This window comes from Sapajus apella, unplaced genomic scaffold (assembly GCF_009761245.1).
Source record: "Sapajus apella isolate SASKATOON/1434 unplaced genomic scaffold, GSC_monkey_1.0 scaffold90, whole genome shotgun sequence".
Lineage (NCBI taxonomy): Eukaryota > Metazoa > Chordata > Mammalia > Primates > Cebidae > Sapajus > Sapajus apella.
This window is the reverse complement of record NW_022437030.1, coordinates 451,575-475,014: the sequence shown is the minus strand read 5'-3', so window position 1 is coordinate 475,014 and position 23,440 is coordinate 451,575. Positions and strand designations below refer to the sequence as shown.

Below are 23,440 nucleotides of genomic sequence, written 5' to 3'. Positions count from 1 at the left end.
CTCAGTAGTGGCTGTACTAATTTATATTCCCACCAACAATGTACAAGGGTTTCCCGTTCTCTACATCCTTGCTAGCATTTATTATTGCCTGTCTTTTGGATTAAAACCATTTTAACTGGAGTGAGATGATATGTCATTATAGTTTTGATTTGCATTTCTCTATTGATTAGTGATGTTGAGTACTTTTTCATATACCTGTTGGCCATTTGTAGCCTTCTTTTGAGAAATGTCTGTTCAGAATCTTTGCCCACTTTTTTTTTTTTCTTTTTTTTTTTGAGACAGTGTTGCTCTGTTGCCCAGGCTGCTGGAGTGCAATGGCACTATCTCAGGTAGCTGGGACTACAGGCATGCACCACCACGCCTGGCTAATTTTTTGTATTCTACTAGAGACAGGGTTTCACCATGTTGCCAGGGCTGGTCTCAAACTCCTGAGCTTCCACCCGCCTAAGCCTCCCGAAGTGCTAGGATTATAGGCTTGAGCCACCATGCCTGACTTTTGCCCACTTTTTAGTCAACGTTATTTGATTTTTTCTTATTGAATTGAGTTCGTTATGTAAGCTAGTTATTTAGTCCCTTGTCGGATGAGAAGCTTGCAGATGTCTTCTCATATTCTGTAGGTTTTCTGTCGTGAGTGTGGCTTGGGTCAGCATTGAAGGCAGTAGAAGAATTTACCAAGACAGTTGTAGGCAAAGAAAGGCAGTTATTAGAGAAAGTACAAAGATACGTTGCAAGAGAGCAACGGGCAACAGAGCAGAGAGAAGGCTGTCTGCCCAGAGGAGGCAGGGGCTGAAGGGAAGTTTTATAGGGCCATGCTAGAGAGGCTGTGAGCAGATAGGGTCGGTGCTGCTGGGGTATGTGCTGAAAGAGGTATTTGGGAACAGGATGTTGTGCAAGCAGGTTGTTTGCGGTTAACCATTTCTTAGAAGAATGGCTTGTTAGCCATCTCTTAGAACAATGGCTGTCCCCTACTCTGGTTCCCTTCCTTGTTTGTTTCAGCTTAACACATGTTCCTCTTCACATTATTGTTTCCTTTCTTGCACAGAAGCTTTTTAGCTTGATATGATCCCATTTTTCCTTTGACTGGCTGTGCTTTTGAGGTATTACTCAAACTAATATCCTGGAGTGTCTGTTTTCTCTCTCTTTCTCTCTCTCTCACTATGTGTGTATATATATATATGTGTGTGTGTGTATATATATATATATGTTTTTTTGTTTGTTTGTTTGAGACAAGATCTTGCTCTTTTGCCCAGGCTAGAATGCAGTGGCATGATTATAGCTCACTGCAACCTCATCTTTGTGGGCTCAAGTGATGCTAGGACAACAGGCGTGCACCAACATTTTATTTTCGTTTTACTTATTTTAGAGATGAGTTCTCACTGTGTTGCTCAGGCTGGTCTCAAACTCCTGGGCTCAAGTGATCCTCCTGCCTTGGCCTCCCAAAGTGTTCAGCTTGGCAGGCATGAGCCACCATGCCCAGCCTAATGTTTTAAGTAGTTTCATAGATTTAGGTCTTAGATTTAACTTGTTAATCCATTTGGATTTGACTTTTGCATATGGTGAGAGATAGGAGTCTACTTCCATTCTTCTGCATATGGATATCCCATTTATATTGAAGAGAGTGTCCTTTAATATATGTTCTTGGCACCTTTGTTGAAAATAAGTTCACTATAAATGTTTGGATTTACTTTTGGTTTCTCAGTTCTGCTCCATTGGTCTATGTGTCTGTTTTTTATGCCAGTACCATGCTGTTTGGTTTTCTGTAGCTTTATAGTATAAAGTGAGCCAATGTGATTTTTTTCAGTTTTGTTTTTTTTGCTCAGGATGGCTTTGGCTATTCTGGGACTTTTGTGGTTCCATATAAATTTAAATTTTTTTTTAAATCTCTGTGATGAATGTAATTGGTATTTTGATAGAGATGGCATTAAATCTATAGATTGCTTTGGGTAGTATGGGCATTTTAACAATATTCTTCCATTTCATTTTTTTGCAGTATCTTTCATTTTTTTGTGTCCTTTTCAATTTGTTTCATCAGTCTTTTCTATTTTTCATTGTAGAGATTTTTCACTTTTGTTAAGTTTATTGCTATGTATTTTATGTAGTTTTTGTAAATGAGACTTTTTTTTTAATTTCTCACTTTCATTTTCTGTCTATAAATGTTGCCTGCCCAAGTTGTGGAGCAGAGCTCCCCGAACCACCACTGTAAGCTATGTCATAATACACTGAAATGTATTGTGTTTCCAGTTCAAGAATTGTTCTTTACTCAGTTAAACTCTATTAAATTTAATTCATCCAAAAAGTTTCTTTTTACACCTCAAATTCACCCTTAACCTGCCATAGTCAAGCTGCAGCAAGTTTCACACTACTAAAGCTTTTATTCAGTCATAGTGACTTCTGATCAACAAATCCAGTGGACATGTTGGTCACCATGACCCCTGATTCTTGCCTGCATTGGGCTGTTGATGCCTTACTCCTGAAACTCTTCTGGTTCCCTCTGTATCTTCTCTAACTGTTCCTATAGTGTTTATTCTGAGGTTTGTTCTTCATCTTGGCCACCTTAAATATTAGTGTTTTTAGGGTGCCATTCTCAGCCTTTTGTTCTCAATCTGCATGCTCTTCATTTACTTTAGCTATTTTAATTACCACTTACAAGACTTAATCTCAGTATCTGGGCCTAATACTCATATGTAGATCTCCTTGACTTACCATGGGGCTATATGCTGATAAACCCACCGTAAGTCAAAAATATCATAAATTGAAAAGGCATTTAATACCCTAATAAACCCATCATAAAGTCAAAAAATCATAATTTGAACCATGATAATTCAGGGACCTTCTGTATATAACTGCCTTATGAACTGTTCCTCTGCATGCTTCAGTCTTGGCACTCCAAACCTGAAAGTATCTTCTCTCCGTAAACATGTTCTTGGTGTACTCTTTATCTCAAGTGGTAGAACCATCACTTAAACTAGAAATGTGGATGTTATTATGTACTAAAAATAAGGTGACCGTAACATTTCATTTTATATAATAAAAAAACAAACAAAATCTTATAATACCAAGAAAGAAAATAATTGGCTGGCCATGGTGGCTTATCCCTGTAAATTCAGCACTTTGGGACGCTAAGGCGGGTGGATCACCTGAGGTCAGGAGTTCAAGACCGCCCTGGCTGACATGGTGAAACCCCTTCTGTACTAAAATGCAAATACTAGCCAGGTGCAGTGGCTCTTGCCTGTAATCCCAGCTACTTAAGAGGATTGCTTGAACCTGGAAGGCAGAGGTTGCAGTGAACCGAGATCATACTGCTGCACTCCAGCCTGGGTGACAGCATGAGACTGTGTCTCAAAATGTGTATGTTCTTTATATTGGCCAATTTGGCAATCACTAATATATATATATATATATTAGTGATATATCCTAGACACTGACGGGGGATGAATGGATTGCATTTGCACAGAGATCAAGCAAACTTTATTGTGAGTATCAGTTAATCTGATAATCAGTTAATTTCCAGAATGCAAATTCTGCAGACCTCCTGGATCAGAAACTCTGAAGGTGCTTTCACAGGCCCTCCAGGTGATTCTGATGTGCTGCTTTAGAAAAACAACCCTGAGAGCTGAGGGAGAGAGAGGGGAGGTGGGGAAGCCTGGAAGAGGCCTCAGGGGCTGCTGCATCCTCAAAAAGGAATCACAGCTGGAGGACGGACCGGAGCATGGGAAGAGGATTTCTGGTTAGAGGATTCATAATGGACTTATTTGTGTTTCTTCTTAATTTGTTTTTCTTCTCCATATAGAACTGGCTTTCCTAAGGTTTATAGTAAGTTATATATATATATATATATGATTACCAAATTGGCCAATATAAAGAACATTTTGAGGCCAAGCGTGGTGTCTCACCCCTGTAATCTCAGCACTTTGGGAGGCCAAAGAGAGTGGATCACTTGAGGTCAGGAGTTCAAAACCAGCCTGACCAACATGGTGAAACCCCATCTCTACTAAAAATGCAAAAATTAGCTGGGCATGATTGATGGTGAGTCCCTGTAGTCCCAGCTAGTCTGGAGGCTAAGGCAAGAGAATCACTTGAACCCTGGAGGAAGAGGTTGCAGTGAGCCGAAATCACACCACTGCACTCCAGCCTGGGCAACAGAGAGAGACCCCATCTCTAAATAGATACATTAATTAATTAATTAAAATAAAATAATCTAACAGATTCTTTTGAATATAAATTAAAACATGACAAAATATTTTCTACTCACCTATTTGACAGGAACTTTTCAACAGGAACTTTTCAACAGTCACAGTGTTACATTCCATTAGATTTCCCTTTTCGTTGGCCTTCCTCCACAAAAGATAGTTCCTTTTTTCATTCAGGTGACATGTACTATCTCCCCACTGAGTCACATATCCTAGGCACTGACTGGGGATAAATGGATTGTGTTTGCCCAGAGATCAAGCAAACTTTATTGTGAATATCAGATAATCTCCTTTTGACTGTTTCTGGTTAGAGGACTCCTAATGGACTTATTCGTGTTTCTTCTTAATTTGTTTTTCTTCTCCATGTAGAACTGGCTTTCCTAAGGTTTATATACTAAGACAGACATATCCCAACACTGAAACTCTTTTCCTTGTACGTGAGCCTAGGCTGATAATGAAATTGGGGAATTAAGGAAGAGAGTTAAAGACAGTCTGGAAGAGAAATCACTGGATATAGAAATGACTAAAGTGGACATGAGCTCTAAGGGCAGCCAAGGAGAAAATCAGACTTTAAGATAAATGATTCATCAGCTGCCTCTCTTAAAGAGAAATAAGATGGATGTTCATAGCACGTTAACAACCTAGAATAACCCAAACCTTGTCAAGTGGTAGTATATTGAGTAATACCACCAATTTTATAGCCTTTGAAGTTAAATTAAAACCAGCCTCAAAAAATTGCATTCTAGATCTACAAATATTGGCATATTCAGAGAAGTGACATTTAATATGTGCATTTTACACGTTTTGTCACTTAAACATTTATCATGGTTTTTTTAAACAGGTTAAAATATTCTGCAGTTAACTTTTGTATTAACCGCTTTGTTGAGATATAATTCACACACCATACAATTCACCCATTTTCTGTATACAATTTAGTAGTTTTAAAAGTGTGTCAGGCTGGGCGCAGCAGCTCATGCCTGTAATCCCAGCATTTTAGGAGGCTGAGGTGGGCAGATCACTTGAGGTCAGGAGTTCGAGACCAACCTGGCCAACGTGGTAAAACCCCGTCTCTACTAAAAATGCAGAAATTAGCTAGGCGTGGTGGTGCGCACCTGTAATCCCAGCTACACAGGAGGTTTTAGCAGGAAAATCACTTGAACCTGGGAGGCAGAGGTTGCAGTGAGCCGAGATCGCACTACTGCACTCCAGCCTGGGTGTCAGAGTGGGACTCTGCTCAAAAAAAAAAAAAAAAAAGTATATTCACATTGTTGTGTATCTATCATCACAAGCAATTTTAGAACATTTTATTACCCTAAAAAGAAGCCCCACTCACCTTGGCTGTTACTCTCCAGTCCCCCTGTGACTCCTCCCACTGCCACCAGGCCTAGGAAACCACTAATCTACTTTATGTCTTTATAGTTTTCTGTCTCTATAGTTGGACCTGTTCTGAACATCTTATATATGCAGTTACACAATATGTGGTACTTTATAACTGGTTTCTTAGACTTGGTATAATGTTTTCAGAATTTTTCCATGTGGTAATATGTAGCAGTATTCCTTTCTGTTGTCTATAAACATACCGTTATATAGATATACTACATTTTATTATTCATTCTTCAGTTGATAGACACATGGATTTTTTGCTCTTTTTGGCTATTGTGAATACTGCTGTGAACACTCATATGCAAGTTTTTGTGTAGACATGTTTTCATTTCTCTTGAGATATACCTAGGAGTGGAATATACTTTAGGAGTGGAACTCTGTTTTTAACTGAGGAACTAACAGACTGTATTCCAAAGCGGGTGTGCCACTTTACTTTCCCATCTACATTATACAAGAATTCTCATTTTTCTATCTTCACCAGCGTGTGTTACCTGTCTTTTTTATTTTAGTCATCCTGGTGGGTGTAAAGTTTTATTTAATTGTGGTTTTGATTTACATTGTCTGATGGCTAATGATACTGAGCTTTCTTCCTGTGCTTCTTGGGCATTTGTATCTCTTTCTTGGAAAACTATTCAGATTCTTCCCTTTTTTAATAATTGGTTTATTTGTCTTTTTGCTATTGAGTTGTAAAATTTCTTTAATATATTCTAGACACAAGTCCCTTATTAAATACATGATTTCAAAAATTTTCTCCCTTTCTGTGGGTTTCATCTTACTCTCTTGATAGTATTTGAAACGCAAACTTCATGATGTTGAGTTTATTTCTGTTGTTATTTGTGCTTTTATCATGAGCGTTTCATATATTTTTAATAGCTTAATTGGGGTTTAATTGACAGTAAATTACACATCTTTGAAGGTTGTAAGTTGATGTTTTGGCATACAAATACACCTATAAAAATATCACCACAATCAAGATAATGAACATATCCATCTCTCACAAAAGTCTCCTCTTAACCCTGTGTAATCCACACTTTCCCCGTCATGCAGGTAACCTACTGATCTGCTTTCTGTCACTGTAGATTAGATTGCATTTTCTAATATTTTATATTAATGGAATTTTACAATATCTGTTCCTTTATGTCTAGGTTTTCTTACACAGCATAATAATATTGAGATTTATCCATGTTTTTACATGTATCTTTAGCTCTTTGCTTGTTATTCCTGAAGAATAGTCCATTATATGGATGGATGTATTACAGTTTGCTTATATCCATTTACTCGATGAGCACTTCAATTTATATCAGATCTCACTCTGCAAATAGTCGGCTGTGAACATTCATGTGCAAGTTATTGTCTGAACATGGGCTTTCCTTTGTAAATACCAAGGAATGGAGTAGCTGTGTCTTTTGAAAGATACATGTTTAACTTTTGAAGAAAATGCCAAACATGCCAGTTTCACCACATTTTCTCCAGCGTTGGTATGGTTAGTCTTTTCATCTGTTCTGTTTGTAGTAGATTTCCTTGTAGTTTTAATTTGTTTCTTTAATAAATTGGGATATTTGTTTTCTCATTTATTGAATGTTGAAAGCTTTTTATATATTCTGGATACAAGTCCTTTATTATTGGATATCTTATTTGCAAATATTTTCTTGCAGATCTCTAGCTTATCTTTTCATTCTCTGAACAGTGTCTTTCAAAGGGCAGAAGTACCTAGTTTGGGGAAAGTACCATATTTCAATTTTTATATACATATGATTTTAGTGTCATAAGTAAGAAATCACTACCTAACACAGTGTTTTGCCCTGGAAATTAAGAGTTCTGGATTTTACAGTTAGGTCTGTGATCCATTATATCCAAGTTCATTTTTTGTAAATTTTTCCAGCACCGTTTATTGAAAATACTTTCTCTTTCCACTCAATTGCCTTTGATCTATGATGAAAATCAGTTGACAGTGTACGTGTGGGTATATTTTCTTCATTCTCTTTTCTGTTCCCATAACCTATTGTCCATCTTTGTGGCAGTACCACACTTGATTACTGTTGTTTAAAATGAGTAGTCAGGCCGGGCGCGGTGGCTCAAGCCTGTAATCCCAGCACTTTGGGAGGCCGAGGCGGGTGGATCACGAGGTCAAGAGATCGAGACCATCCTGGTCAACACGGTGAAACCCCGTCTCTACTAAAAATACAAAAACATTAGCTGGGCATGGTGGCGCGTGCCTGTAATCCCAGCTACTGAGGAGGTTGAGGCAGGAGAATTGCCCGAACCCAGGAGGCGGAGGTTGCGGTGAGCCGAGATTGCACCATTGCACTCCAGCCTGGGTAACAAGAGTGAAACTCCGTCTCAAAAAAATAAAATTAAATTAAAATAAAATAAAATAAAATAAAATAAAATGAGTAGTCAGTTCAGATAGTATATGCCCTCCTTCGTCTCCAGAGTTATTTTGACTGCTTTAGTTTCTTTGTGTTTCCTATAAATTTTAGGGTTAGTTTTTCAGTTTGTGCAAAAAAATTAAAATAACAAATCTGCAGAGAATTTTACTGGGATTACAATGAAACTATAGGTCAATTTGGGGATAAATGACATCTTAACAATATTGCATCCTCTGACTGAATGTAGTGCATATATAGTTCTCTTATTTTAGATGTTTAATATTATTGTAACAGTTTTTCTGGTTTTCAATGTATGGGTCTTATGCATCTTTTGTCAGATTTATACCGAAGTAGTTTATATTTTTTATGCTATTATAGCTGGTACTTATTATTTTTAAAAAAAGTTTTTTGTTTTTGGTTTTTAATAGAGACAGGGTCTCGCTGTATTGCCCAGGCTGGTCTCAAACTCCTGGGTTCAACCAATCCTCCTGCCTTGGCCTCCCAAAGTGCTAGGATTACAGGCATGAGCCACTGTACACAGGCAGTACTTTTAATTTTAGGTTCCATTGTTCTTGACTATTGTATTTGTATTTGACACCTAGCCAAACTTAATAATTCTAGTAATTTTTTTTGTAGATTTCATGGGATTTTTTTTAAGTACGTGGCCATATAACTTGCAAATAAAGACAGTTTTACCTCTTTCTTTCCAATCTGGATGTCTTTTGTTTTTCTTTTCTTTTACAATGGCTAAAACCTGTGTATTCATTGCTGAGTGGAAGTGATGAGAGCAGGCATTCTTGCCTTGTAAGAACGGGGATCTTAGAAGGACAGCATTCAGTCTTCCACCATTTGTATGATGTTCACTGTAGGTATTCTGTAGATGATCTTTACAATGTTGAGAATTTTTCTTCTATTCCTAGTTTGCTGAAACTTTAGATCAGAAATGGGTTTTGGATTTTGTCAGATCCTTTTTCTGCCTTTAATTAGATGATTGTATTATTTTCCTTTTTCATTTGTTAAACTAGTGAATTACGCTGATTCATTTTTTAATAGCAAAGCAACTTTGCATTTCTGTAATAAGTTCAACTTAGTTATGATTTTAGTCTTTGTAATATACCTACAGTGTTCACTTTGCAAGGTCCTGTGTTCACTGAAACATACTTATATCAGAAATATGTTCTCTCTCTCTGTATGGTTGGCTGGTAATCACAGAGCATAGACGTGGTTCAAAAATGCACATGTGTCAATGAACACTGAACTGTGTAATGCAAGATCTGACTGTATCATTGCATTTGATTTACTAGAATTTTGTTTTAAAATGTGGCATATATCCTCATGAAGAATATTGCTCTCTAGTTTTCTTGTAATGTCTTTCATTTGCATGTTTAATGCTGGTTTCATAGTATAAGTTGGGAAGCATGTCTTATTTATTTTCTAAAGAGTTTGCATAGTACGTGTATTATTTCTTCTCTCAATATTTGGTAGAATTCATCAGTGAAGCCACTTGGGTCTGGAGTTTTCTTTTTTGGAGACTGTTACCCTCTAATTTCAATGTATTTATCTATTCTTGAGTAAGCTTTGGTATTTTGTGACTTCCAAGGAATTAATCCATTTCATCTAACTTATTAATTGTATTGGCACAAAGTTTTTTATATCACTCCCTTATGATCCTTTTAATATCAGAAGCATTTAAAGTGATGTTAACTCTCTCATTTCTGATATTGGTACTTTGAATATTTTCTCTTTTTTATTTTTTTAATGGCCATTCTGACTGAAGGCTTATCAATTTTATTGTGTTTTGCAAGAAACCAGCTTTTGTTTTCATTGATTTTTCTCTTTTTTTTTCTTGTTTTCTATTTCATTGATTTTCGTATTATTTAGTTTTTTCTTCTTAATTTACATTTTATTTGCTCTTCTATTTCTAGTTTTTAAGAAAGAAACTGAGGGCATTTGTTTGAGACTTTTCTTCTTTTATACTATAAGTGTTTAGTGATATAAATAGCCCTTTAAATATTACTATAGTAACACACAACAAATCTTGATGGCTTCATTTTCATGCAGCTCAAAGTATTTTCGAATTTTTCTTTTTACTCATGGTTATTTAGTAGTGTTTTATTTAATTTTCTTTTTTGTTTGTTTGTTTTGTTTTGTTTTGTTTTGTTTATTTTTTTTCCCCATTTATTTATTTTATTGCATTTTAGGTTTGGGGGTACATGTGAAGAACATGCAAAATTGTTGCATAGGAACACACGTGGCAGTGTGATTTGCTGCCTTCCTCCCCATCACCTACATCTGGCATTTCTCCCCTTGCTATCTCTCCCCAGCTTCCCACCCCGCACTGTCCCTCCCCTATTTCCCCCCAACTGACCCCAGTATGTAGTGCTCCCCTCCCTGTGTCCATGTGTTCTCATTGTTCAACACCCGCCTATGAGTGAGAACATGCGGTGTTTGATCTTCTGCTCTTCTGTCAGTTTGCTGAGAATGATGGTTTCCAGGTTCATCCATGTCCCTACAAAGGACCCAAACTCATCGTTTTTGATGGCTGCATAATATTCCATGGTGTATATGTGCCACATTTTCCCTATCCACTCTATCATCGATGGGCATTTGGGTTGGTTCCAGGTCTTTGCTATTGTAAACAGTGCTGCAGTGAACATTTGTGTGTACGTGTCCTTATAGTAGAACGATTTATAATCCTTTGGGTATATAACCAGTAATGGGATTGCTGGGTCAAATGGAATTTCTATTTCTAGGTCCTTGAGGAATCGCCACACTGTCTTCCACAATGGTTGAACTAATTTACACTCCCACCAACAGTGTAAAAGTGTTCCTATTTCTCCACATCCTCTCCAGCATCTGTTGTCTCCAGATTTTTTAATGATCGCCATTCTAACCGGCGTGAGATGGTATCTCAATGTAGTTTTGATTTGCATTTCTCTGATGACCAGTGATGATGAGCATTTTTTCATATGTTTGTTGGCCTCACGTATGTCTTCTTTTGTAAAGTGTCTGTTCATATCCTTTGCCCACTTTTGAATGGGCTTGTTAGTTTTTTTCTTGTAAATCTGTTTTAGTTCTTTGTAAATTCTGGATATCAGCCCTTTGTCAGATGGGTAAACTGCAAAAATTTTTTCCCAATCTGTTGGTTGCCGATTCACTCTAATGATTGTTTCTTTTGCTGTGCAGAAGCTGTGGAGTTTGATTAGGTCCCATTTGTCTATTTTGGCTTTTGTTGTCAATGCTTTTGGTGTTTTGGTCATAAAGTCCTTGCCTACACCTACGTCCTGAATGGTTTTACCTAGATTTTCTTCTAGGGTTTTTATGGTGTTAGGTCTTATGTTTAAGTCTTTAATCCATCTGGAGTTAATTTTAGTGTAAGGTGTCAAGAAGGGGTCCAGTTTCTGTTTTCTGCACATGGCTAGCCAGCTTTCCCAACACCATTTATTGAACAGGGAATCCTTTCCCCACTGCTTGTTTTTGTCTGGTTTGTCAAAGATCAGATGGTTGTAGATATATTGTGTTGCCTCCAAGACCTCTGTTCTGTTCCATTGGTCTATATCTCTGTTTTGATACCAGTACCATGCTGTTTTGATTACTGTAGCCTTGTAGTATAGTTTGAAGTCTGGTAGTGTGATGCCCCCCGCTTTGTTCTTTTTGCTTAGAATTGACTTTGCTATGCAGGCTCTCTTTTGGTTCCATATGAAGTTTAAGGTGGTTTTTTCCAGTTCTGCGAAGAAGGTCATTGGTAGCTTGATGGGGATAGCATTGAATCTGTAAATTACTTTGGGCAGTATGGCCATTTTCACGATATTGATTCTTCCTAACCATGAACATGGAATGTTTCTCCATCTGTTTGTGTCCTCTCTTATTTCGTTGAGCAGTGGCTTGTAGTTCTCCTTGAAGAGGTCCTTTACATTACATGTTAGTTGTATTCCTAGGTATTTTATTCTCTTTGTGGCAATTGTGAATGGAAGTTTGTTCTTGATTTGGCTCTCTTTAAGTCTGTTATTGGTGTATAGGAATGCATGTGATTTTTGCACATTGATTTTGTATCCTGAGACTTTGCTGAACTTGCTTATGAGTTTCAGGAGGTTTGGGGCTGAAACGATGGGGTCTTCTAGATATACAATCATGTCATCTGCAAATAGAGACAATTTGACTTCCTCCTTTCCTATTTGAATGCCCTTTATTTCTTTTTCTTGCCTGATTGCTCTGGCTAGAACTTCTAATACTATATTGAATAGCAGTGGTGAGAGAGGGCATCCTTGTCTGGTGCACATTTCAAGGGGAATGCTTCCAGTTTTTGCCCATTCAGTATGATATTGGCTGTTGGTTTGTCATAAATAGCTTTTATTATTTTGAGATACGTTCCATCGATACCTAGCTTATTGAGGGTTTTTAGCATAAAGGGCTGTTGAATTTTGTCAAAGGACTTCTCTGCATCAATTGAGATAATCATGTGGTTTTTGTCTTTGGTTCTGTTTATGTGGTGAATTACGTTTATAGACTTGCGTATGTTGAACCAGCCTTGCATCCCCGGGATGAAGCCTACTTGATCATGGTGGATAAGCTTTTTGATGTGCTGTTGCAATCGGATTGCCAGTATTTTATTGAAGATTTTTGCATCTATGTTCATCATGGATATTGGCCTGAAGTTTTCTTTTCTTGTTGAGTCTCTGCCGGGTTTTGGAATCAGGATGATGTTGGTCTCATAAAATGAATTGGGAAGAATTCCCTCTTTTTGTATTGTTTGGAATAGTTTCAGAAGGAATGGTACCAGCTCCTCTTTGTACATCTGGTAGAATTCAGCAGTGAACCCATCTGGACCTGGGCTTTTTTGGGGTGGTAAGCTCTTAATTGCTGCCTCAACTGCAGACCTTGTTATGGGTCTGTTCAGGGTTTCGGCTTCTTCCTGGTTTAGGCTTGGCAGGAGGCAAGTGTCCAGGAATTTATCCATTTCTTCCAGGTTTATTAGTTTGTGTGCATAAAGTTGTTTGTAATAATCGCTGATGATGGTTTGAATTTCTGTGGAATCTGTGGTGATATCCCCTTGATCGTTTTTTATTGCATCAATTTGTTTATTCTCTCTTTTCTTTTTTATTAATCTGGCTAGTGGTCTGTCTATTTTGTTGATCTTTTCAAAAAACCAGCTCCTAGATTTATTGATTTTTTGAAGGGTTTTTTGTGTCTCTATCTCCTTCAGTTCTGCTCTGATCTTAGCTATTTCTTGTCTTCTGCTAGACTTTGAGTTTTTTTGATCTTGCTCCTCTAGCTCTTTCAGTTTTGACGATAGGGTGTCAATTTTTGATCTCTCCTTGCTTCTCATGCGGGCACTTATTGCTATATATTTTCCTCAAGAGACTGCTTTAAATGTGTCCCAGAGATTCTGGTATGTTGTGTCTTCATTCTCGTTGGTTTCGAAGAACATCTTTATTTCTGTCTTCATTTCATTGTTTATCTAGTCAACATTCAACAGCAAGTTGTTCAGTTTCCATGAAGCTGTGCGGTTCTGAGTTAGTTTTTGAATTCTGAGTTGTAACTTGATTGCACTGTGGTCTGAGAGACTGTTTGTTACGATTTCCGTTCTTTTGCATTTGCTGAGGAGTGATTTACTCCCAATTATGTGGTCAATTTTAGACTAGGTGTGATATGGTGCTGAGAAGAATGTATATTCTGTGGATTTGGGGTGGAGAGTTCTGTAAATGTCTATTAGGTTTGCTTGGTCCAGGTCTGAGTTCAAGTCCTGGATATCCTTGTTAATTTTCTGTCTGGTTGATCTGTCTAATGTTGACAATGGGGTGTTAAAGTCTCCCACTATTATTGTGTGGGAGTCTAAGTCTCTTTGTAAGTCATTAAGAACTTGCCTTATGTATCTGGGTGCTCCTGTAGTGGGTGCGTATATATTTAGGATCGTTAGCTCTTCTTGTTGCATTGATCCTTTTACCATTATGTAATGTCCCCCTTTGTCTCTTATGATCTTTGTTGCTTTAAAGTCTAATTTATCAGAGATGAGAATTGCAACTCCTGCTTTTTTTTGCTCTCCATTTGCTTGGTAAATCTTCCTCCATCCCTTTATTTTGAGCCTTTATGTATCCTTGCATGTGAGATGGGTTTCCTGGATACAGCATACCGATGGGTTTTCTCTTTTTATCCAATTTGCCAGTCTGTGTCTTTTGATTGGGGCATTTAGTCCATTTACATTTAGGGTTAATGTTGTTATGTGTGAATTTGATACTGCCATTTTGGTGCTAGCTGGGTGTTTTGCCCTTTAGTTGAGCTGGTACTTGTTGTTCCTTTATATGTGTAGAGCCTCTTTCAGGAGCTTTTGTAGAGGTGGCCTGGTGGTGACGAAATCTCTGAGTACTTTTATGTTCCCAAAGCATTTTATTTTTCCTTCACTTATGAAGCTTAGTTTGGCTGGATAGGAGATTCTGGGTTGAAAGTTCTTTTCTTTAAGGATGTTGAATATTGGCCCCCACTCTCTTCTGGCTTGTAGGGTTTCTGCTGAGAGATCTGCTGTGAGTCTGATGGGCTTCCCTTTATGGGTAACCCGACCTTTCTGGCTGCCCTTAGTATTTTCTCCTTCATTTCAACCCTGGTGAATCTGACGATTTTGTGCCTTCGGGTTGCTCTTGTTGACGAATATCTTTGTGGTGTTCTCTGTATTTCCTGGACTTGAATGTTTGCCTGCCTTGCTAGGTTGGGGAAGTTTTCCTGGATAATATCCTGAAGAGTATTTTCCAGGTTGGATTCATTCTCTTCGTCGCATTTGGGTACGCCTATCAGACATAGATTAGGTCTTTTCACATAGTCCCACATTTCTTGGAAACTTTGTTCATTCCTTTTTACCCTTTTTTCTCCAGTCTTGCCTTCCCGTTTTATTTCATTGAGTTGATCTTCGACCTCTGATATCCTTTCTTCTGCTTGGTCCATTCGGCTGTTGATACTTGTGCATGCTTCACGAAGTTCTTGTGTTGCGTTTTTCAGCTCCACCAATTCACTTATATTCCTTTCTATTTTGTCCATTCTCGTTAGCATTTCATCAAATCTTTTTTCAAGGTTCTTAGTTTCTTTGCGTTTGGTTAGAACATGTTCTTTAAGCTCACAGAAGTTTCTTACTACCCACCTTCTGAAGTCTGATTCTGTCATTTTATCACACTCGTTCTCCCTCCAACCTTGTTCCCTTGCTGGTGAGGAGTTGTGATCCCTTGTAGGAGGAGAGGTGTTCTGGTTTCGGGTGTTTTCATCCTTTTTGCGCTGGTTTCTTCCCATCTTTAAGGATTTATCCATCTGTCGACTTTGTAGTTGCTGGCTTTCAGATTGGGTCTCAAATCTTTCAGATTGACGTTCTGTTTGTTGATGATGAGGTTATTTCTGTTTCTTGGTTTTCCTTCTGACAGTCTGGCCCCTCTGCTGTAGGTCTGCTGAGGTTCACTCCAGGCCCTGCTTGCCTGGGGTTCACCTGCAGAAGCTGCTAAACAGTAAGGGTTGTTACCAGTTTTCTTCTTCTGCTATCTTTGTCCCAGAAGGATACACGCCTAGTGTCAATCTGATCTCTCTTTTATGGGGTGTCTCTTTGGATATATTGGGGTCAGGGAGCTGCTTGAGGAGACGGTCTCTTCTTTATAGGAGCTCAAATGGTGAGCTGTGAGCTCTGTTGTTCATTCAGATCTGCTGGGCAGGTACTTTTAGGTCTGCTGCAGCAGAACTCATAAACTGCCTTTTGTTCCCAGGTGCTCTGTCCCAGGGATTTAGGGCTTTATTTATGAGTTTCCGTTATGCTGCCGCCTTCTTTTTTTTTTTTTTTTTCCCTTCAGACCTGCCCAGCCCAGCAAGGAGGCAGCCTAGTCACTGTCAGCCTATAGCAGCTTTGCTGGGCTGCTGTGGGCTCCGCCCTGCTGCCGAGTGAACTTCCCTGCAGTCCTGTTTATATGGGTGTAGTTAGAACTGCTTTGGCGATGGTGGCCCACCTCTGTTGAGGCGGAGTCTCTTTGCTGTGGCGGGTTGCCTTGGCAACAGAGGGCTGCCTCAGCAATGGCGGGTTGCCTTGGCAACGGCGGGCTGCCTCGGTAATGGCGGATGCCCCTCCCCCACAGAGCTGGACTGACCTGGGTTCAGCTGCGCTTGCTGTGAAACTCTCAATCCAGAGTTTCTGGTTGCTGTTCTTTTGTGGGGGTGGGACCAGTCGAGCCTGATCGCCTGGCTCCCTGCCTCAGAGCCTTTTTTAAGTTGGTGTTCAAGTTGCCTGTTGAAGAGGCGCCGGGGTCTGTTTGTTTTCCCCTACGGCCACTCACTGCGCTGGCTTAAACAGCGGCACTGAGGTTTGTGGCACTTTTTTTTTTTTTTTGCCCTGGAATCTACTGTCCTGGTTCTCTGCTCAGTCCCCTTTTTGAACCGGTGAATGGGCGACTTCCCGTGGCTCCAATCGCCAGCCAAAAGGGCACTCGGACCGGTGTATTTTGTACGGAGAACCGCGGCTCCGGGGCGCCGACAAAGCAGCCGCGCGGGGCAAAGCAGCGGCCCCGGTCGGCACCACCGCGCTGGGCGAAACAGCTGCGCTGGCGACCGTGGAGCTCGTCAACCCGGGAATTTCCTCGTCTGTGGGCAATAAAAACGCGGCGTCCACTCACCCTCTGCGCTTTCACTGGGAGCTGCAATCCTGAGCTGTTCCTAAACGGTCATCTTGGATCCTCAGATCTAATTTTCAAATATAACTGTTATTGCTTTCCCATTTCATTCCGTTATTATCAGAGAAAATACTTTGTGTGAGTTAAATTATTTTATATTTATTGAGACTTGTTTCAGGATCCAGAAAATGCTCTATCTTGAAAAATATTTCATGTTACCTTAAAAGATTTTATATTCTGGTGTTGCTGGGTTGTGGTCAGTAAATGTCAAACAGGTGAATTTGGTTATTATTGTTTGAGTCTTTTTAATCCTCATTGATTTTATATCTTTATAGTGTTATCAGCTATTAAAACAGGCATAATTCAATCTGTGACTATAGTTGTGAACTTGTCTGTTTCTTCCACAGTTCCTCCAGTTTTTGTTTCAAGTACTTTGAAGTTGTGTTATTAGGTATATAAACATTTAGGATTCTTACGTTCTCTAAATCTGATTCTTTTTTATATGAAATGACTCTCTTCTGGTGATATTCTTTGTTCTGAAGTCGACCTTCTCTCTTATTAATATAGTCATTACAGCTTTCTTTTTATTTGCCTTAACTTGCTGTATCTTTTTTTAACCTATGTAATAATTTGTTGAGATATAATCACTTGCCATGCAATTCACCCATTTAAAGTATACAATTCAATGGTTTTTAGAATATGCATAGAGTTATATAACCATCACCTTCAAGTTTAGAACATTTTTATTAACCCCGAATGAAACCCTTACCTATTGGCAGTCATTCCCCATTTCCTCCAATTCCCTTAGCCCCAGCTAACTGCTAATCTTCTTTCCATCACTATAGATTTGCCTATTCTGAACATTCCATATAAATCGATTATATGTTGTCTTTTGTGACTGGCTTCTTTCACTTAGCATGTTTTTAAGGCTCGGTCATGTCTTAGTATAATACATTCCTTTTTTGGCCATTACATAGATAGACCACATTTTGTTTATCCATTATTAGTTGATAGATATTTGGATAGTTTCCACCTTTTCGCCCCTATAAATAATACTACTATGAACATTTTTCCATATAAGCTTTTGTGTAGCCATATGTTTTCATTTTCCTTGGAATATGTCTAGGAATAAAATCCTGGGTCAAATTTTAACTCTATGTTTAACCCTTTAATAACTGCTAGATAGTTTTTCAAAGCTGCTGTACCATTTTACATGTCTCCCAACAGTATATGAGCTTCCAATTTCTTTACATTGTCTTGAGCACTAGTTATCTATCTATCTCTAAAAATTACAGCTGTTCAGCTGAGCACGGTGGCTCACGCCTGTAATCCCAGCACTTTGGGAGGCCAAGGCCAGCAGATCACTTGAAGTCAGGAGTTCGAGACCAGCCTGGCCAACATGATGAAACCCTGTCTCTACTAAAAGTACAAAACTTAGCCAGGCATGGTGGCAGGTGCCTGTAATTCCAGCTACTCCAAAGGCTGAAGCAGAAGAATTACTTGAATTTGAGAAGCAGAGGTTCCAGTGAGCTGAGATCATGCCACTACACTCCATCCTGGGCAACAGAGCGAGACTCTGTCATAAGAAAACAAAAACAAGCAAACAAAAAAATTATAGCTCTCCTACTGGATGAGAAGTCCTTTGTATATCTTTCTTTAAAAAATGTCTATTCAGATACTTAGTTCATTTTTTAAATTAGGTTGTCTTTTATTATTAAATTGTGAGAGTTTCTTGAATATTCCAGATATGAGTCTTTGTCAGATATAATTTGCAAAAATGTTCTCCCATTTTGTGGGTTGTCTTTTTGCCTTCCTTGGGGTGATTTATCTTTTATCATTGCTTTTACCTCTTTACCTATTTTTATCTTTATATTGAAGGTAGTTTTTTTTGCAGGCAGTATATAGTTGAGTCTTCATTTTTTAATCCAATCTGATAATATATGACTTATAGTTTGTGTGTTTATACCCTTTATATTTCATGTCAGTATTGATGTAGTTAAAAATCTATCGTGTTTTCTTGTTTTTGTCCTCTTTCTGCTTTCATTTAAATTAATTGGGTATTTTTATGATTCTATTTTGTCTTTTTTTGACTTATTAGTTATAAATTTTATTTTAGTGGTTACTTTAGGGTTTATACACCTTTAACTTATTCTAATCTATCTTCAAACAGTATTACCGCACTTCATGTATAGTTTCAGACCCTTTTGATAGTATATTTCTATTTCTCCTCTTCTGATCCTGGTGCTATTTTTATCACACATTTTGCATCTACTACCTTATTAATGTCATACTATGTTGTTTTTTGTTTAGACAGCTGATTGTCCTTAAATAAATGTAAATAATAAGAAAAAACTTTTCTGTTTGCCTGCATGTTTGACATTTTCAGTGTCCATTGTTTTGTGTAGATCTAGAGTGTTATCTGGTATCATTTTCCATCTGCCTGATAGACTTCCTTTAACATTTCTTATAGTGCTATAAAGAAAAATATAGACATAAATGACTACATAAATATTAAAAACCTTTTAGTGAAGGGTACCATAAACAAATTTTTTTTAAAAGTCTGGGAAGAAACATTTACAATATAACAGGGTAATAATAACAGCAGTATATAATAATAATAATAATAGTAATAGTAACAGCAGTTATTAAATGTGTACTGTGCTATACCAGGCACTATACTGAACACTTTACAATGTATTTTCTTATTCAACCCTTACAACACCATTTGAAGGTAATGACTATTATGACTCCCATCTTACAAATAAGGATATGAGATTAACAGATAATTGACTAAAGTCTGTAACAATAAGAGACCAAAAAATCAATGAGAACATAATTTTAATTGGCAATTCTTAGGAAAAATGTGAATTACTTACAAACATAAATGTCGTACTGAACTGCTGTCATCATCAGAAGAATAGGGTCATTTTTAAGCTCGTCAGCTGTCAAGAGTAAGAAGCAATGTTACTAATACTGGCAAGATATGAAAAGACACTCATACATTATTGGAAATATAAATTGGTATACCTTTTCAGAGGGCCATTTGGCTTTAACCGTTGACATTTAAAATATGCATATCTTTTGACCAGATTACTGTCATCTGGAATTTCTTGTACAATTTCCCAAAGAAAAACGTTTTCTTTCTTTCTTTCTTTCTTTCTTTCTTTCTTTCTTTCTTTCTTTCTTTCTTTCTTTCTTTCTTTTCTTTCTTTCTTTCTCTCTTTTTCTTTCTTTCTTTATTTCTCCCTCTCTCTCTCTCCCTTCCTCTCTCTCTCTCTCTCTCTCTGTGTGTGTGTGTGTGTGTGTGTGTGTGTGTGTGTGTAATAGAGAACAGTTGGCGATAACCTGACCATCAATAACAATAAAATGAATGATGGCTTAGCCATATAATGGAATAACCACTAGAAAAATATGATACTGGAGAAACAGCCAATTTGATAGGCTACTAATGGAGACTTAAATTGGTACACTTTCTTGTAGGGGGAGTTTTCAATATAGGAATCAAAAGTCTTCAGTCAAGCTATGTCCCATCCCCCCTTGCATATGCTATATAATGTAGTGGAAAGAAAAATATTATAGAAAAATATATATGTGTCAGAACCCAATTGGGTTTTTTTTAAGCATATATGTATTTACATATTTATATGTGCCTAGAAGAAGGCTTAGAAAGATGCATGCCAAATTATTAACATTGATTATTTCTGGAAAGGAAGGATTTTGACTTTTTAAATCTCCCTGTTGAATTTTATGATAGCTTTTGTAATCATTTTGAGTTTTAAAAATTTTAAGATATATTAGTTGTAATTGCCAAGAACACATAGAGAAATTGACTAAAAAGAAGCAAGACTCTTTGTCCCCAAGGGTTTCTAAACCAAATGGATCAAGGTTCTTCTCCCCTAAGCTTAAATCAAATTTTATTTTTAAAGACAAGTTGTTGGATTCTACTTGTAGAACTTAGTAGAATTTTAAAGAACTGAACTGTTACAACCCTCCTGTTTCATAATACAGGACCACAGTAGCTAGTAAGCTCTAAGATATTTCAACTGATATAAAAAATTAAGAATGACATTTTATTCATTCATCCATCCATCCATTTATTCATTCATTCATTCAGTCAGTTCAAGTAGTGAATAGTGTATGTTAACATCCAATAAAGTAAAATAGGCACCTCTGCAGCAGCTCATTAACAACTGGTAACAGATGTCAGTGTTCCAGAGCTTTAAAAAAAAGTACTGATACAGTTGAAGACCCCTCCACTACAGATAAGATGGAGCACTGTATACATATTACCAATGACAGTCACCCAATAAGTGCAAACAGGCACATCGCTCTCCTTCATGGGGTAGATCCTTCATACTTGTCATGAAGATCAGCTGCATTGTCACTGAAGACTTGGATCCAGCCATCCTCCTGCACATGGTAAAGGTTAGCAGCACCTCCTGAGAAGGCATCTATGCAGGTGGCTTGGTAGCACACTTCGTGAGCCAGATCATAGGCCTGCTCCTTTTCTAGGTAATAGGAATAGCCCTGATTCATGACCCCATAAGCATACACAGAGCCAGAACCTACAGAGAAGGTGGCCCCTGAGATCTGATTCCCTTCAGTGTCCATGTAGCAGAGTTCAGAGCCTCTCTTATCCTAGCCACAGATCATGGTGCCCATGGACAGCCCCATGCCTTTGTACTGATGCAACATGTTGGCAAGCAGCTTGGAGGCAGCTGCTACAGAGATGCATTCCTTATTTGAAAGCTCATACATTTGACATTGCTGAGCAACAGCCATTCTCAGAAGCTAAAATCTACTTTGTCCCTAGCCATGATGGCTTCAGGTAGAGGTTGATCTCTGTCACCTTCTTAACCATCTAGAGGCAATGTAAGCACTCACTTAAGCCCTATAGTTGGCTGCAACTATGACTCCATGGCAGAACTTAAAGGCCAGGGTGTTGGTTCCATGAAGCATTTTGATTATCTGCTCTTCTGAGACTCCCAGCTGGGCATGGCCAGGCTCAGCCCATCACTGGGACTCCCTGGACCCAAATCCAGCAGATCCGCATTAACTATAAGTCCAGAAAACCTACACTGGTTTATGAGTAGCAGCCTCTCCAACAAGCTGGCCAGCACCATGTTTAGTGTGGGCAAAAGAAGGGATAACATTTTAAATTGCATGACAGCAAAAGAGTTTTTCTTGTAGGTTGTTGTATATTTGAAATTGTGACTAGACTTACAATAATGAAATATGTGCAGTAGTTTTGCAAAGGGAAATAGGGATACATGCTCACTCAAATGTTGACCAAAGGATGCATTGATTATAGAATATTATAGAAAGTCTGCTTTTATCACATGTTCTCATGTTTTAATACAATCTTCTAATAACAAAGCGTGCTGCCTCTCTGTAAAATACCTAGAAAAATTCTTTAACTAAAAGGGTGAGATGGGAAAGTTATGTGGAAAACTTTTTATAAATTAGAATTTTAAAATTCATTGTTAGGAGACAACGAAGAAATCATTTATTCTTTCTAGTGGACGAATACTGTTCTATAATAGGTCTTGAACGAAGTCACCTGAGAGTTTTCCAAGTAAATATTATGATCTGAGAGTTTTTTTTCATTTGTTAAAGAATTGTTCTGGTAAACTATTTGTTTTTGAATTTTTTATGTGGAAAAATAGTTTGAAGCCAAATATTTACTAGACATCATGCAAATTGAATATTTGGTACATTGGTTTCCATTCTGTGTGAAGCACTTAGAAATTTTCCTTTCTTATAATCAAACTCACCCAGATCCACAGTAATATTTTTGTATGAACAAAAGAAATCTCTATTTACAGATTTATTTAAAATAATTACTAGAGGGCAGGCATGGTGCCTCGACCTATAATCCCAGCACTTTGAGAAGCCAAGACAGGAAGATCACTTGAGCTCAGGAGTTTGAGACTAGCCTGGGCAACACAGCAAAACCCTGTCTCTACAAAAAATAACAAAAATTAACTGGGCATAATGGCACGCACCTGTAGTCCCAGCTACTCAGGAGGCTTAAGGCGGCAGGATCACTTGAGCACAGGAAGCAGAGGTTGCAGTGAGCCAAGATGGACCACTGCACTCCAGCCTAGGTGACAGAGTGAGACTGTCTCAAGAAAAATAAATGAAAAATAATTATTAGAGAAAAATTGAACAGTAATAAAATTTAAGCCCTATCATCTATTATTTTCTATATGCATAGAGAAAAGTGAAAGAATATACTTATTTTGGGGAAAATGCCTATAAATTAGAACGATTACATAAATCACACTTTACAAAATTATTTCTATATCTAAGGAAAATGTTTTTACATGGCATTGTATTGCACTCCATAGTAAATATGAAGATAACATAAACACTATGAGTACTAACTGGATGCCGGGAGTTGTTCTAAGTAACTTTCCATGCAATGTTTCATTTCATCTTAACAACCTATGCTGTAAGTACTCTTATTACACAGCTTACAAATGAGGATCTGAATCTTAGAAGTTATTCTGTTGTTACAGATTCATTGCTTTGAGTTTATGAGACTTAACAGTTAAAATGCAGATATGCATTGAAAAGTAATACACATCTAAACAAATAATGACAGTGTCCAGGAACTCAGGTTCGATGACTATAGAGTAGTAAATGAGGAAGAAGGGATGGATTTGGAAACTCCATAGGAAAGAAGAGAAGCCAGCAACCAACTAGCCTACAAAATCGGAGGATTTTGCCAAAGGTTGCAAAGGGATAGCCAACAATTTTTTAATGACAGTACTATAAACAACAAAATGTGGAGATTTTTTTCATATAATTTCACTGTGTACCATTTACTACCTCCTTTGAATCTGGGAAATATTGTAGAGCCGATGCC

The 23,440-nt window shown here is 37.9% G+C and overlaps 1 protein-coding gene and 1 pseudogene across 1 annotated transcript in view; one reads left to right on the top strand and one right to left on the bottom strand.

The window, feature by feature from the left end:
• The window catches only part of ITFG1 (integrin alpha FG-GAP repeat containing 1), a 295,251-nt gene that overhangs the window by 164,178 nt on the left and 107,633 nt on the right, over positions 1–23,440 (top strand). The gene's annotated exons all lie outside the window — the stretch shown is intronic.
• Positions 20,905–21,695, bottom strand: LOC116534858 (annotated as a pseudogene).